Source organism: Vombatus ursinus, unplaced genomic scaffold (genome assembly GCF_900497805.2).
Source record: "Vombatus ursinus unplaced genomic scaffold, bare-nosed wombat genome assembly UNPS02014791.1, whole genome shotgun sequence".
In the NCBI taxonomy this organism is placed as follows: Eukaryota; Metazoa; Chordata; class Mammalia; order Diprotodontia; family Vombatidae; genus Vombatus; species Vombatus ursinus.
The window spans coordinates 41,397,773-41,413,027 of NW_020954569.1; positions in this window are offsets into that span (position 1 = coordinate 41,397,773).

Below are 15,255 nucleotides of genomic sequence, written 5' to 3' on the forward strand. Positions count from 1 at the left end.
CAAGGTTAGAAAAATGGACTACTTGTCAAATATGTACTTAATATCTAATAAGTACATTTTATGATAAATGCTAGATTTGTCAAAATTTCTGATTTAAATTTCAAATCATATAAAGCAAGTGATTAAATAAAAAAGATGAACTGATTGCATATTAAAAGTTATTCAGAGAAAGTAAAATTTGAAAGGTCTATTTTATGTTAATGAGTAATTATTTTAATTTGTACCATGTAGCTTGCACACAACCATAGAAGACATCATTTCACCTCTATGATCTTCATTTATTTTCCCTTTATGATGCAGTGGACATAGTGCTTGACTTGAAGTCAGGGATCCTGAGTTCAAATTCCAGACTATCATTTAACATCCATGTGACTGTAAGCAAGTTTAATTTCTTTGAGCCCTCAGTTAGCTTATCTGTAAAATGAGGGCAGTGGGCATCATCTACTCTAAGGGCCCTTTTAGCTCAAAATCTATGATCTTACGATCTACAAAATGAGTGAGTTGGACCAAACTCCATATTTAAATACAATAACACTTTATCTTAAAATTGGAAAAGAGCAAAAAAAGGAAGAAAAGAAGGGGAAAGGAAAGGGAAAAGAAAGGAAAGAACAAAACATATCCTTATCTCAGGCTGCCGGCCACAGTTTGACAATCTGCTACTAGAACTTCTCTCAGGTCTCTATAAGCGGTATGACTGTGGAAATTGAAGTGTGTCCCAATATGTTCTATTATATTTGTACTCAAATAAAATTATATGCTCCCATCACATTCACAAATGGGATATTTGTTAAGTGTTTAGCACCATACCTGGTACATAGTAGGTCCCAGCCCCTTACATTTAAATTATTTTGTGGTTTACTTCTCTTGTTGGAAGGGTTAGATAGCAAAGAGAAGAGAAATCAAATATTTATAGCTTCCCTAGTAGGCAATAGAGCTCTAAGTCATTTGTCTCATAATGAATTTGTTCCTTCTGGAAGAGTTGAGGTCACCTAACTCAGGGACTTTCATTTAATTTCATTTATTTTACTTTGTAAAGTTTATTGTGGCCTGATTGGCTTCAATACTTACAGCCTTATAGAATGGATGGGTGGGGAGTTTAGGTGGAGGAAAGGAAAGAGAGAGAGAGGGCTATACAGATAGTACTTGCAGAGGACAGCTCGAATAAACCATATCAAGTGACCCTGATCTGTGACATTCACTTTGAGAGTTGACTTTGAACCTCTTATTGTAATAAAAATTCAGGTGTACTCAGAGAAACATTTGACATCATTAAAAATTTTTGATAAGGCTTAAGAGGACTCATCATATTATCATCCCTCACTTAGAATATAGTGAACTATGTAAGATATAATTTTTTTTACCTCTTTCTTTATTCCCCTCTCATTGTGTGTGTCTGAGAATTTTATTTATTAATTTATTCATGCATTCATTCATTTATTTATTTATATATTTTGTGTATGCTTTGTTTTATTTATTTATTTGTTTGTTTGTATTTGCCAAAGCAACTCCACCAACCTTTGGCAAAAAGATTATGTACTTTCATGCAGATCTTCATATTTCAAATTTGACACAGACCTGATAAGAAAGGTGATTAAGTAGCTTAAGGAATAAAACTGAAGGGTATGAAGAGTATTTCCTCACTCTCTTGACAGATTCATCTTCTGTCACTCATGGGGTGACCTTTGCTGTACATACCTTCTTAAGATATGATGAGGAATTTAATACTTTACAACTTCCATTGTTCAACTCAGTGATTCAAGACTTTTCTGTAAGTTTGAATTGCCGGTTTCCACATTTCTGTCAGGTAAAAATCAAAGTCTGCCTATTTATTTTAATGGGTTTTTTGCCTGTCAGAATGTTTATAATCTAAAGATGAAGAAAAGAGGGTTTTTATTTTGGAGTTTGGGGGTGGAGGTTGAGGGATTTTTTTCTTTATTGGTTCTTGAAGTATTTCCAATAATAGATAATAATGTTTCTTTCTTCAACCACTACCTGTATAAAGATGCTTAAATTCTCCAGGTAGGCTAAAATAAATGAAATATATATTTAACCAAGTTGTAATTGGACCCAATAGTTCTTATATCTCTGTCAATATATTGCAAGATCATTAAACAGGCAGGTAGAACTGCGTTTAGAAATGTGCCTGATTAGGAGAACAGTGTGTGGGAAGTCAAAAAATGCACACATTTCCAGAGGGTACTTCCACCTGATGATTACACACAGTTTGGGGTAATGAATACCTGACAAAAATCACAACTGGCAGCAAGTCTTGCTTTTGTTAAAATTAAAACAATGTAGCATTTTCCCCACCTTCTCTTTCAAACTCCCATATTTTAGGCAATAGTGAGCATGAAGAAAGGACACTGCCTGATATTCCTGTCAAAACTTCTCAGCTTGCCACAAAAAAAGTTAATATGCTGGGGACAGCAGCAGATTCTTGTTTTGAAAGCTACCCTGCCATCCCATAAATTTTGTAGAGAGAAACTGAGGAGTCAGATCTGATTAGGAATAAGGTCAGCATGTATCGCTTCTGTTCAGACTGAGGACAGTAAAATTGAATGTATTGAGGGGTGGAATGATAACAGTATTCCGTACTTTCCAACTCATAATGGGCTAGAGCCCTGTATCCAAAGTTTCTCTAGTACTTGTTAGCAATCTCAGCAGCACACAGACTACACCAGGTACAAATGGGAGACAAAGAGCCGAAGGGCTCTCATGGAGACTTGAGAATATGCAAATGCTTGTTTCCCTAGGCCTTAGTTATTATGTTTGGGAGTTGAGGGGTAGAGATTGGAGTTGGGACATATCTACCCCCCACCCCCAATCACCTGTACTGATGGCTTGGCCTATATATTGTCCAGTTCCTTATTACTCAGTGTGCCCATTTCTGAACCACATTAGAGTGCTAGCAAATGTCTGAGAAAAACGGTTTCACTTGTAATGCTGAATGCTCTTATTGTTCCTACACATACACACACACACACACACACACACACACACACACACACTGGTAGAGTGAGGTACCACATTATGATTCTGAATAGTCTTAATTACCCCATCAATCAAGAAATACTTAATGATTTATTATGTCCCAGGTACTGTGTTAGTGCCTGGGAATACAAGTACAAAACTGAAATAGTTTTTAATCTTCAAAGAGTTTATATTCCACTGAGGGAGATATGTCATGTTCAAAATTAAGTAAATACAGGATATATAATTAGCTCAATCTTTTAAACAATCTACTATGACTGTAATCTGAAAAATAATCAGGAGTCCATATGATTTTTATGGAAGTTCAATAAAAAACAAAGAGAGGATTATAATCTTTTGGCTATTCAAATCTTCTCTAAATTATTGACTCTGAATCTATCTTTGGGAAACGCTGAAGTACCCACGTGTCAAATTATTACAATTTCTAAGTAAAATAAAATCTTAAACAAATTGGGAGGCTGAATCTTGAGGGAGGTATATGTAGCTAATATAGATATTTAAGTAGCTAATGTCGGCATTTTGAGGTGTGTGTGGGATTTTTTTTCCCTGTTCCATGTTAATTTGTTTTCTTTTATTTCTTACCATGTATCTAAGAAGTTTTAGATCTCAGTGAACTAAAAATCATTCTCCTGACCTTCATATTTGACTTTGAATACACATCAGCCATTCAAATAAGAAAATAGTAGTAGGCTGGTATAAGTAAGATAAAGCACACACCTTAGCAGATTTGTAAAATAGAGAGTAGACAACTCTGGTGTTTGCCACAGGCATATGAAATAGATAACAGAAAGATAAAAGCCTTTTTTTAAGGTGGAAAATAATGAATATAAGGGGAAAGGGGGGGAGAGAAAGGCTTTTTTTTTAAAGCACAAGAAAAAGTTTCTTTAAAGAAGAAAACCATTTTTCCTGAGAAGCAAGTACCTGATCTGTTTCTTCAAGCTTAATAAAGCATTTAGACAGAAGGAACTCTCTGCCACTTGAAGGGAGGTGCCACTGAAATGTTTTACTTCTGACATAAAGTCCTACAGTAGTGAGTTTCTGTATTTAATGGGATGCAGGGTCATCTCCCATGGGCTATTTAGTGGACCTTTGTAGCTTCAAAATGTGATTCTTCCTCAGAAGTGCCTAAAGCTGATTAGTAACCATGATTCATAAATTCCTCAGAAGGCCATCAAGTTAGGCTTGTAAATTCAGGCTGTGAGAGAAGGTAGCCTCTCCTCTAACTGTAAACACCCAACCCAGACTGCTGCAAGTGAATTTTCTTTTATTTATTTTTTTTGTTTGCAATGTCCTTTCTGAACAATAAAACAGCCATTTACATGCAGTTTAGTGTTTGAAAAGTGGAGAATAAAATGGAGAAGATAGAAAAACAATTGGCAATTATTGAGCTACTACCTAAATCCCAGGTTAAAGAAGTCAAAGATACAAGAGCACTGGGTAGAGGGTAGATTATTCTTAAATTCTGAGAGCAGGAAAGTGGTGCTGGGGTAGCAATGGGATGGGTGAATTAATAAGGGATGTTTATGGAAACTGCATTTGTGAATTAAGAATCATCCAATTCATTGTTTAATTGATGAATGTTAGTTATAGAAAGAAAATATTTGGAGGGAAACAAATTGCCTCTCCCACGGTCTGCTCCCCAAGCCCTAGCCTTCACCCCCACTTTAAAAAAAAAGACACCAAACAATCAGGGCTTTGCCCAAGGCAAGTATCTGTTTTTATTTCACAGAAGGGCAGCCATTGTTACTCTGGCCAAGCAAATAAAATAAAAGCCAGACAGAATATATTCATATTTGAATATTTATGCTATTTTTGTTTTTCATGCAACAACAATTATGAGACAGAAATTGGGGGTTATGTTTATTCTACTACCAATTTGAAGAGAGGGCTCAGACCTGAATGAACATCTATTCAAAAGAGTATAATATCGGACATATATTTCATGACAGCTGAAGTTGTGTCTGGGCTGGTCTGAAAATGATTTAACTTAAATTGCATTACAACCCCTTCAGGAACTAGGTTGTGGTATATCATCCAATGGCCTGAGAATCTAATAAGAAGCCAGAAATGTTAGAGTTCTAATCCTGAGTCTGATGTTGTATTTGAGTTGAATTACTTAGATCTACAATAACCCCATACATGAAATGGGGGAGATAATACAGATGGACCTCGGCATAAAAAAAGAAAGGAAAAATATACAAGAAAATAAAAGATTTTGGAAGGGGAGGTGGGTGGCACTAAAAGCTGGAGAGATCAGGCAAGGCTTCATGTAGAAAGTGGAACTTAAACATATTTCTTTTGAAGGAAACACATGTAGCTTTTATAAGCTGGGGGAGGAGGAGCAGGGAGTGTATCCCAGTTCTTACTGCCCTGATGCTCCTAAGGGGATAGCTAGCTATATCTTTTCCTCAGGCTACTAGAGGTATGACTGAGGAGCTCTGGGGTTTTCTTGATTCTTATCCATTAAAGATGACTTTCCTAATATCAATCACCAGTTGTTATCCCCTCAAACTCATCGATAACATTAATTAGCACCCCACTATCAATTCAACCAGTTGTCTTCACTTATCTTTTACAAAGGACTATCTACTGTGAAGAACACAAGAACAGACAGATGCCCTAAACTGGGTCAGTACTCTGGCCTACACCACCTTCGTCCTTTAGGAAGAATGAGCCCAAACTTAATGTAGTTACTGCAAAGACCTCCTCCCACAAAGTTCATTTACAAATGCAGTAAACACTAGGAAAGTTACTCCCTTGCTACAGGGCAAAGGTTTCTGTTAGAAGCTGATATTCTTCTAGGCATTTTGATATTCTGATCCACTAGGTTGCTCTTTAGGCCTTCACTGGCACACAGTGATCAGCCGCTGGCAAAGGCTCCTACATCCTCCAGTTCTAGTTCCCACTTTTCAGATCTTCAAACTTTACAAGACCGTATTTTTTTCTGATACTCCTTCGCTTGAGAGCAAGAAAGAATAGATACAACAGAGACAGAAGTAAGAAGAGGGTCAGTTGTTCCCAGGCTCTGGTAAGATGAAGGCTGAAGGCTTCTCTCTCAACCTGGAAGTTTTTAGCATTTCATCCTCCTCACTCAAACATGGCCATGGGAAAAGAGGCTGATTTGGTTGATGTGGTACAGGAGAATTTAGATGAAGAGCCTCGGAGCCACACAGAAATAGCAATGAACAAAAACTTATTATTGAGCATGAGGAAGGTGGAGAACAGATGAAACAGATAGCCCTCCTGACAAGTAGTCCACATAATCCTCAGCCCCTAGACAAGGGGAGCATGTGGTGGGGTAGCTATTGCCAGTGTTTAGAGTAGTGCCTGGTTCATAGTAGGTGCATAATCAATGATGGTTGATTAATCTTTTTTTAATTTTTTATTAATTTATTTTGATTTATCAACAATCACTTCCATATGCTTTTGAGTTTAAAATTTTTCTCCCCCTTCTTTCCCACTACCCTCCCCAAGATGGCACAAAATCTCATATAGACTATACATATACATTCCTATTAAACATATTTTCACATTAATGATGTTGTAAGTAAAAATTAGAACCAATAGGAGGAACCACCAGAAAGAGGAAACAAAACTCAACAGAAGAGAAAAAAATAGCAATTCAAATTTGCTAGTTATTTCTTTGGATGTGGATAGCATTTTCCATTACAAGACGTTTGGAGATGTCTTAGATCTTTGTATTGCTGGAAAGGGTTAGATTTATCAATATTAGTCATTACACAGCATGACTGTTTTTGTGTACAACATTCTCTTAGTTCTGCTCACTTCATTCAGCATCAGACCATACAAGTCTTTCCAGGTTTTTCTGAAGTCAGCCTGTTCATCATTTCTTATAGCACAATAGTATTCCATTACATTCATGTACCACAACTTGCTCAGCTATTCTCCAATTGATGGGCATCCTCTCAATTTCCAATTCTTTGCCACCACAAAAAGAGCTGCTATGAATATTTTTGTACATGTGAGTCCTTTTCCCATTTGTATGATCTCTTTGGGATATAGCCCTAGAAGTGGTATTGCTGGGTCAAGGGGTATGCACATTTTATAGCGCTTTGGGCATAGTTCCAAATTGCTCTCCAAAATGGCTGGATCATTTCACTGGTTGATTACTCTTATACTTAATACTGCAAGCTCATATTGCATTCAGAGTCCACTAAGACATATCTTTTTTTTTAAGTTTTACATGAGTTGCTTCCCAGCCATAAGTCCCTCATCATGTACTTATGCTGCTAACTTTTAAAAAATCAATCGCATAATACATACATACATACATACATACATACATATATACATATATATATATAAACTATATATGTATATAGCATTTAACTTTATTTTCTTAATTTCAAGACGCTTTTGGAGCTTCATGAGGTCTTTCTGGATCCAAATTCTATAATTCACTCTGTTAGATTTTTCGCTTCTCGTTTTTTGTCATCTTCAAATTTGATACGTATGCCATATATTTCTTCATCGAAGTCAAGCATTACATGCAAACTAACCCAAGGCCAAGTCTTGTGACATTCCCACTGAATCTTTCCTCCAGTTTCACATTAATCGATTAATCAATAATTATAATAGCTAACATTTATATAGCACTTACTTGGTGCTAGTCACTTTGGCAAGAACTTTATAATTATTATCTCATTTGATTCTCTTAACAAACCCTGTCTGGTAGGTGCTACTATTATCCCATTTTACAAATAAGGAAAATGAAGCAAACAGATGTTAAATGGATTGCCAAGAGTCGTGCAGCTCTTAAGTGTATGAGGCCAGATTTGAACACAGGTCTTCCTGACTGCAGGCCTAATGTTCCATATACTGTGCCACTCACTCAACTCTAATACTCTTGGTACAACTGGTTAACCAATTCTTAATTCACTCAATAGTGCACAACACTCCAATTTTTATTGTTAATCAATCAGCAAACATTTCCTAAATGCCTACTACTATAATTGTGCTACTTTAGGTAAGATGAAGGGGCTACATAACCATACCTGCCTTCAAGTAGCTTACATTTTATTTACTTACTATAGACAAATAGCAGGAAGGGGTTTTTTGATACTTGCTACTCTTTCAGCAGTATCTGTACTAATCCTTTACATCTAACCCAAAGTAAGAATACGAGGATGTTCTCCCAGGTAAGCACACAGAATATAAGACTTCCTTGGGCTGAGTGGCTTATTGGAAGTACTAGTATTTCTGCCTCCTTATAGCTGCTTGGTATTCTGCCTATATTTTCTAGGTTGGTATGTATCTATATGCCTTGTCTAGGGCTGGAGGACTTGATCATTGACACAAAATAAGTTGTTGTTTTTTTTTTGTTTGGTTGTTGTTGTTGTTGTTGTTGTTGTTGTTGTTTTTCTGTGTCTCAGGGAAAACAGCATCTTGGGATGAAGGCTTGACTTCTGTTTGTGCTGCTGAGAGTGAGAAGTTGGTATTTTGTGCTATATTAGTTATCAGGCAGCTAGGTGGCATAGTGGACACAGTGCTAGACCTGGATTCAGTAAGACATGTGTTCAGATCCTGCCTTAGACATTTATTAGCTGTGTGGCCCTGGGTAAGTCACTTTGCCTTAGTTTTTTCATTCTGGAAAATGGGGGTTAATAATAGTGCCTATCTCTCAGGGTTGCCATGAGAATAAATTGAGATAACATTTGTAAAGTTCTATGCTAACTATTGGTATTAGCAATGCCAACTAGAACAGGTTGGCAATCAATGATGAAATTTAACTTAGCAACTGGTCCCTGAGATAGAGTTATTCTGAATTTGTACCATGGGAAATAAGAAAGTTGTGCCTGGAACCTTGGCAAGGTATATTATCTACAGCAAAATGGCATAGGAATTGAGAGGATGAAGAGATCTGTATGGAATAGGATGGCTAGGGAGTATGTGGTGCTGAGCTAATCCTTAGATTATGAATTCAAGGAGAGGGGGCCAGGAAATTAATAGGAGGAAAACAATGTGTACAAAGAAGGAGAGGCAGGTAGCAAATATGGATATTAACAGAACTGTAACTAGGCCATTGTGACCAGAGTTTTTTCCTAGGGTGATGAATTTAGAAGACTACCACAACACTTGAACTCCTCCAGCACTATAGGACCAAGAGAGTCTAATACCTAGTTAGTAAGAAAATTTAATTAAGAAACTATCTCTCCCTCCACCTTGTGCTGCACTATACTCTTTAGCAAAGGTGATAATGGAGAATGGAGAATGATAGAAAAATTGTAAAATTCAAATGAGCCAAGCAGCAACTCAAAATTCTATAATGCTCTATATTTTATTAACTACAGCAACCCTAGGAGGTAGGCAGTATATATATATTATTATCCCCATTTGACAGATGAGAAAAGTGAAGCTTAGAGAAATATGTTTGGAGACATATAAAAGAATTCTAGTGTCTGAAAAAAATTAATTCAAGAAGGGGATACACATAGACAGCAGTACAATTAAGGCTTGAAGTCACAAGATTGGTGGGGATCCTTCCCATCTGAGATTCCAGCCTTAGCTCCAACAGCACAGCTGATGATTTGTCCAAGGTCATAATAGTGGTAAGTGGCAAAGTGGGTCCCATGATTCAAAATTCTGTGTTTTTTACATTGAGCCACACATGACAGCAAAACATGTGAGATCAAAGTGAGGAGAGAATGAATGTGTGGAGATTGGTTTGGAAACAATTGCAATAATCCAGGGAAAAAGTGACAAAGGCTTGAACCAAGATAATAGCAATGAAGGAAAGGAAGGAAAACAGAACAGAAACATTTAAAAGGAAGAATCCATATTCCTTGGTGACTGATGACATATGGGTATAATATATGCTTATGGGGGATGGGAAATGGAGTAACTAAAGCTAACTATAAGGTTTTATAGTCTGAATGACTTGGAGGATGTAGATACTACTGGCATAAATGGGGAAGTCAAGAAGTGATTATAGTTTAGGACTGGAGAAGGGATTGGTTTTAGACATCACGGTAGCATGGCACAGTGGGAAAAAATGTCCTACCTCTGGAGTCAGAGGTATTAAATTCAAGTTCCACCAACTTTTCTTAACTAGCTCTGCAGGCTTAGATAAGTCACTTAACCTAAGCTTCCTGCTCTGTCAACTAAGAAGGGTTGAATTGGTTGCCTTTGAAGTCCATTCTGGCTTTAGATCTAAATTCCTAAGTAGAATCAAAGGAGTTTTCTGGACAAAAAAGTACAAAAATCCAAAAGATATTGGGAGCTTTGAAATTCAGACTCAGGATATCAGCTTAACTGAAAATAATAATTTAGGATTTTTCCCCTCCTGACAACCCTGCAGAATTATTATCAGAGATATGAAAATTCAAGACCTCTACTCCCATCAAGTCTTGACTGTTGGAAAGAACTAAATGAGCTGTTCCTTCTGATTGCCTCTAGGGTAAAATGCAAACTTTTCAAAATCCTCAAAAATCTTGCTCCCACCTACCTTTCCAGATTTATTTCCTATTACTCCCCTTCAAGCACTCAGTATTTCAGACAAACTTCCCTGCTTATTATTCTCTAACTTCGATATTCTACTTTCCAATTCTGTGCCTTTGCCAAAACAAACAAACAAACAAACACAACAACAACAATAACAAAACTCTCTTGCCTAGAATCTTCTTCCCTTCCACTTCTTAGCTTTTTCAAGGCTGAGCTCAGATGTAAAGTCTTCTCTGATTCTTCTGGCTAGTGCTTTCTTTCTCCTTAAACTAATTGGTATTTGCCTATCTGTAAGTATATTATAACCATACTCATGCAAACTATATAATGTAAAGTCCTTAAAAAACTGAATATTTAAGGAGAATGGAGGATTCCCCACAAAAATGTAATTTGCCACCACCACCCCCAAACAAACAAACAAAAAAATCGAACATGATCTAGAGATATTTACCACTCAATCACAGGAAATGAAATTGAAATTGTAATAAGCAAGTTAGCAAAGAAAATGCCTTAGACAAAATCAATTTACCAGTGAATTCTATCACATAGAGATCAATTAGTACCTATCTTAGACAAGTTATTCTCAAAAATTGAAAAGAAAACACTACTAAACTTGTGTCAGTATGTATCAAAAGTGGTATTTGAAATTAGGTCCTTCTAAGTCAGTTCTCTATCCATTATACCACACTGTCATTGTTGTTGTCATTGCTGTTGTTTTAACTGCTTTGTCTTTGATGAAAAGGGTATAAAATTACCTCCATTTGTAGAAAATATAATTGTTTACTTAGAAAACCCCATAGAAGCAATAAAGAAACTGAAAGAAATAATGATTAATTTCAATTAAGGAGTAGGATAGAAAATAAATATGGCGGAAAAAAAACATCATTTCTATACAGCAATAACAAAATCCAGTTGAGCACAGTGGATAGAGAACTGGCCTAGTCAGAAGATCTGGCTTTTATTCCACCACTGAAATAAACCAATTGAGAGACCCAAATTTTTCTTTTAACTTCTTGGTGACTTAGATTATTTGCCAAACTATAAATGGCACAGAAGTTGCCAATTTGCATTGGTAAGAGGGGTAACTTTACTCAATGAAGCCATGAGTCTATACAGATATATTTATTGTTCAGTCATATTCAGTCACATCTGACTCTTCTTGACTTTATTTGGAGTTTTCTTGGCTAAAATACTGGAGTAGTTTGCTGTTTCCTTCTCCATTTCATTTTACAGATGAAGAAACTGAGGCAAAGTTAAGTGAATTTCCCAGGGTCATACAGCTAGTAAGTGTCTGAGGCAAAATTTGAACTTAGGAAGAGTAGGCTTTTTGACCCCAGCATTCTATCCACTACACCACTTAGTTACCCTACAAAGAGATAGATAGATAGAGAGAGAGAGAGAGAGAGAGAGAGAGAGAGAGAGAGAGAGAGAGAGAGAGAGAATAAATGAATAGGAAAATATGCAAAGAAATAATGCAAGACCAAAATGCATTTAAAATAACTTTAAAATGTGAAAAATGAAATCAGTCTACCATGACACACTAAATATTTGTGTAACTAAAATACTACTTAGGTTAGTCTACATATTTAGTGTTATGTTAATCAAACTACCAAAGGAGTTGTTGTATTTTTTTTAATAGAGCTAGATGTATTTTTTAAAAAATACTTGGAATATCTTTCATATATGGGTGGAACTAGATTCCTCTTTAGGATCATTCTAACTCCCAAATTCTGTCATTCTATGAAAATAATAGCAAAATTAATTTGGAAGAGCTAAAGGTATAGAATTTCAAGAAAATTATAAAAATAGAATAATAAGGGAGAATTGTACTTTCAAACATCAAATTTTATTATAAAGCATTAATCATAAACTTATTTTGTATTAGTTAAAAACAGAAAAGTAACACATTGAAACAGATTAGACAAACAAGAATTAGAAACAACAAAATCCTTTATTCTATTTCCTATGCAAGAGCATAGGTAGGCAGAAATCTCTATATGACAAGGACTGATGGGAGAATTGGAAAGACATTGACAAAAATTAAATTTAGACCAGCACATCACACATCACAACAGTTCACAATACAGTGATATCATAATAGCATAATAGATAAATGACAAGAAATATATATATATATACAAATCTATGGAGAGAGAGAGACAGAGAGAGAGAAAGAGAGAGAGAGAGAGAGAGAGAGAGAGAGAGAGAGAGAGAGAGAGAAACAGAAAGAGGCAGAGATAGAGAGAAATGTAACCTTTCTCTAGGAGGAGAATGCTGAACCAAAGAAGGAATAGATACCATCACAAAAGAAAAATTAGACGATTTTGATTATGTGAAACTTAAAAGCTTTTGCATAAAAAATTCAGTAAAACAAGAAGAAAAATCATCAATATAAGGAAAATCTTTGAATTAAAAAAGGGTTTGAATATATAACACAAAGCAAACTTTTCCAATGAATAAGTATTCAAAGGTTTATGAACAAAACCCATCAGTAGAATTACAAATTATCATCAAGTATAAGAAAAATTGTCTGAATGACTAATAATAGGAAAACTGAAAATTAAAATAATGATATTGTTTTACTTCACATCCAGTAAATAGGCTAAGATGAATAACAATTGAGGAATGTCTAAAGGAATCATGGTATAACAACATAATGAAATCTTATACTACAAGAAATTGTGAATATGAAGAATTCAGAGGAACACAAAGGGAATTATATGAACTGATAGAGATTGAAAAGCACAGAATGAAGAAAACAATATACACAGCAACTATAACTATGTGAACAGAAAGAACAAACATATCAACAAAAACAGCAACAAAGACAGATTGAATGTTATGTAATTCTAATGACCAAATATTCCCAGAAAAAAAAAGAATTGAGGCAATATACAGCCTTCCTTTCATTGAACTGATAAGAGCCTATGGTTATTGATTATTGTACCTAATATCAAAGGTGGTTGATGCATTGGCTGGTTTTATTCAAGTTATTATTACTTTTTTAAATAATGAATGTCAATGTCAAATGTATATTCAAAATATATCAATCGAAACAAGATACACACTTATATTTAAAGGAGGCAAGGTCCTTGAGGCCAGGGACTGTTTGTTTTCCTTTGTGCCTTGCACATATTAGGTATGTAATGTTTATTGCATGATATTGGCTTCTGAGTTGATGTTTAGGGTGTTTGATGTGTTTTTTTTTTTTTTGTCAAGTCATGATTTCCTTGATGTCAGATCAAGAACTTGTAAGTAATTTATAGTCTTAAAAAAGTTGTCTATGGCAATGAGAAGCTAAATAATTTACTAATAGTCACATAACTGGCATGTGTCAGAGGACCCAAGTCTTCTTGACTCTAAGAATTATCCTCTAACCATTAAACCACTCTAACTCTAAAATTAAGTTTCTCCCTCAAAATGTTCCTTATAATTTTCCCAGGAAAGAGGCTTACCAAATGTTTTGTGAAAAAATAAAACATATACACATGTGCATGCTCATACATCATTACACAAAGACATGTAAAATCAACATTCAGATTAAACCCCATTACATTCTGGAGCATCTTTTAAAAAAATACACATGATTGATAGATTAGGTACACAAGACATAGTAGTCAATGACTATGGTAATCTACTGTTGTTAAATACAAAGATTCCAGGTTCTGTGATAAGAACTCATTTTTTAACAAAAATTGTTGGGAAAACTAGAAAATAGAATGGCAGAAATTAGGCATAGACCAATATCTTACACTGTATACCAAGATAAGGTCAAAATGGGTATATGATTTAGACATAAAGGGTAAGACTATAAACAAATTAGGAAAGCAAGGAGTGGTTTACCTGTCAGATCTATGGAGAAAGGAAGAATATGATCAAATAAGAGATAGAGAACATTATTAAATGCAAAATGGATAGTTTTGATTACATTAAATTAAAAAGTTTTTGCACAAACAAAACCAATGCAACCAAGATTAGAAGAGTAGCAGAAAGCTGGGAAAAAATTACAGCCATTGTCTCTGATGAAAGTCTCATTTCTAAATTATAGAGAGAACTGAGTCAAATGTATAAGAATACAAGTCATTCCCCAGTTGATAAATGATCAAAGGGTGTGAACAAGCAGTTTTTAGATGAAGAAATTAAAGCTATCTATAATCATATGAAAAAATGTTCTAATGTTGATTAGAGAAATGCAAATTAAAACAACTCTGAGGTACCACATCACACCTATCAGATTGGCTAACATGACAAAATGAGAAAATGATAAATATTGAAGAAGATGTGGAAAAATTGGGACACTAATGCATTGTTGGTGGAGCTGTGAAATGATCCAACCATTTTGGAGAGCAATTTGTAACTATGACCAAAAAGCTATAAAAATGTGCAGACCCTTTGATCCAGCAACACCATTATGAGGTCTGTATCCCAAAGAGATCATAAAAAGGGGAAAGGACCTATATGTACAAAAATATTTATAGCAGCTTTTTTTGTGGTGGCAAAGAATTGGCAATTAAAGGGATTCCCATCAATTGGGGAATGACTGAACAAGCTATGGTATATGAATGTAATGGAATACTATTGTTCAGTAAGCAATGATGAGCAGGTAGACTTCAGAAAAGCCTGGAAAGACTTTGATAGACTTAACTCTTCTCAGCAATACAAGGATCTATGGCAATTCCTCATGATGAAAAATTATCCACATCCAGAGAAAGAACTATGGAGTCTGAATGCAGATTGAAACATACTATTCTCTTCATCTCTCTCTCTCTCTCTCTCTCTCTCTCTCTCTCTCTCTCTCTCTCT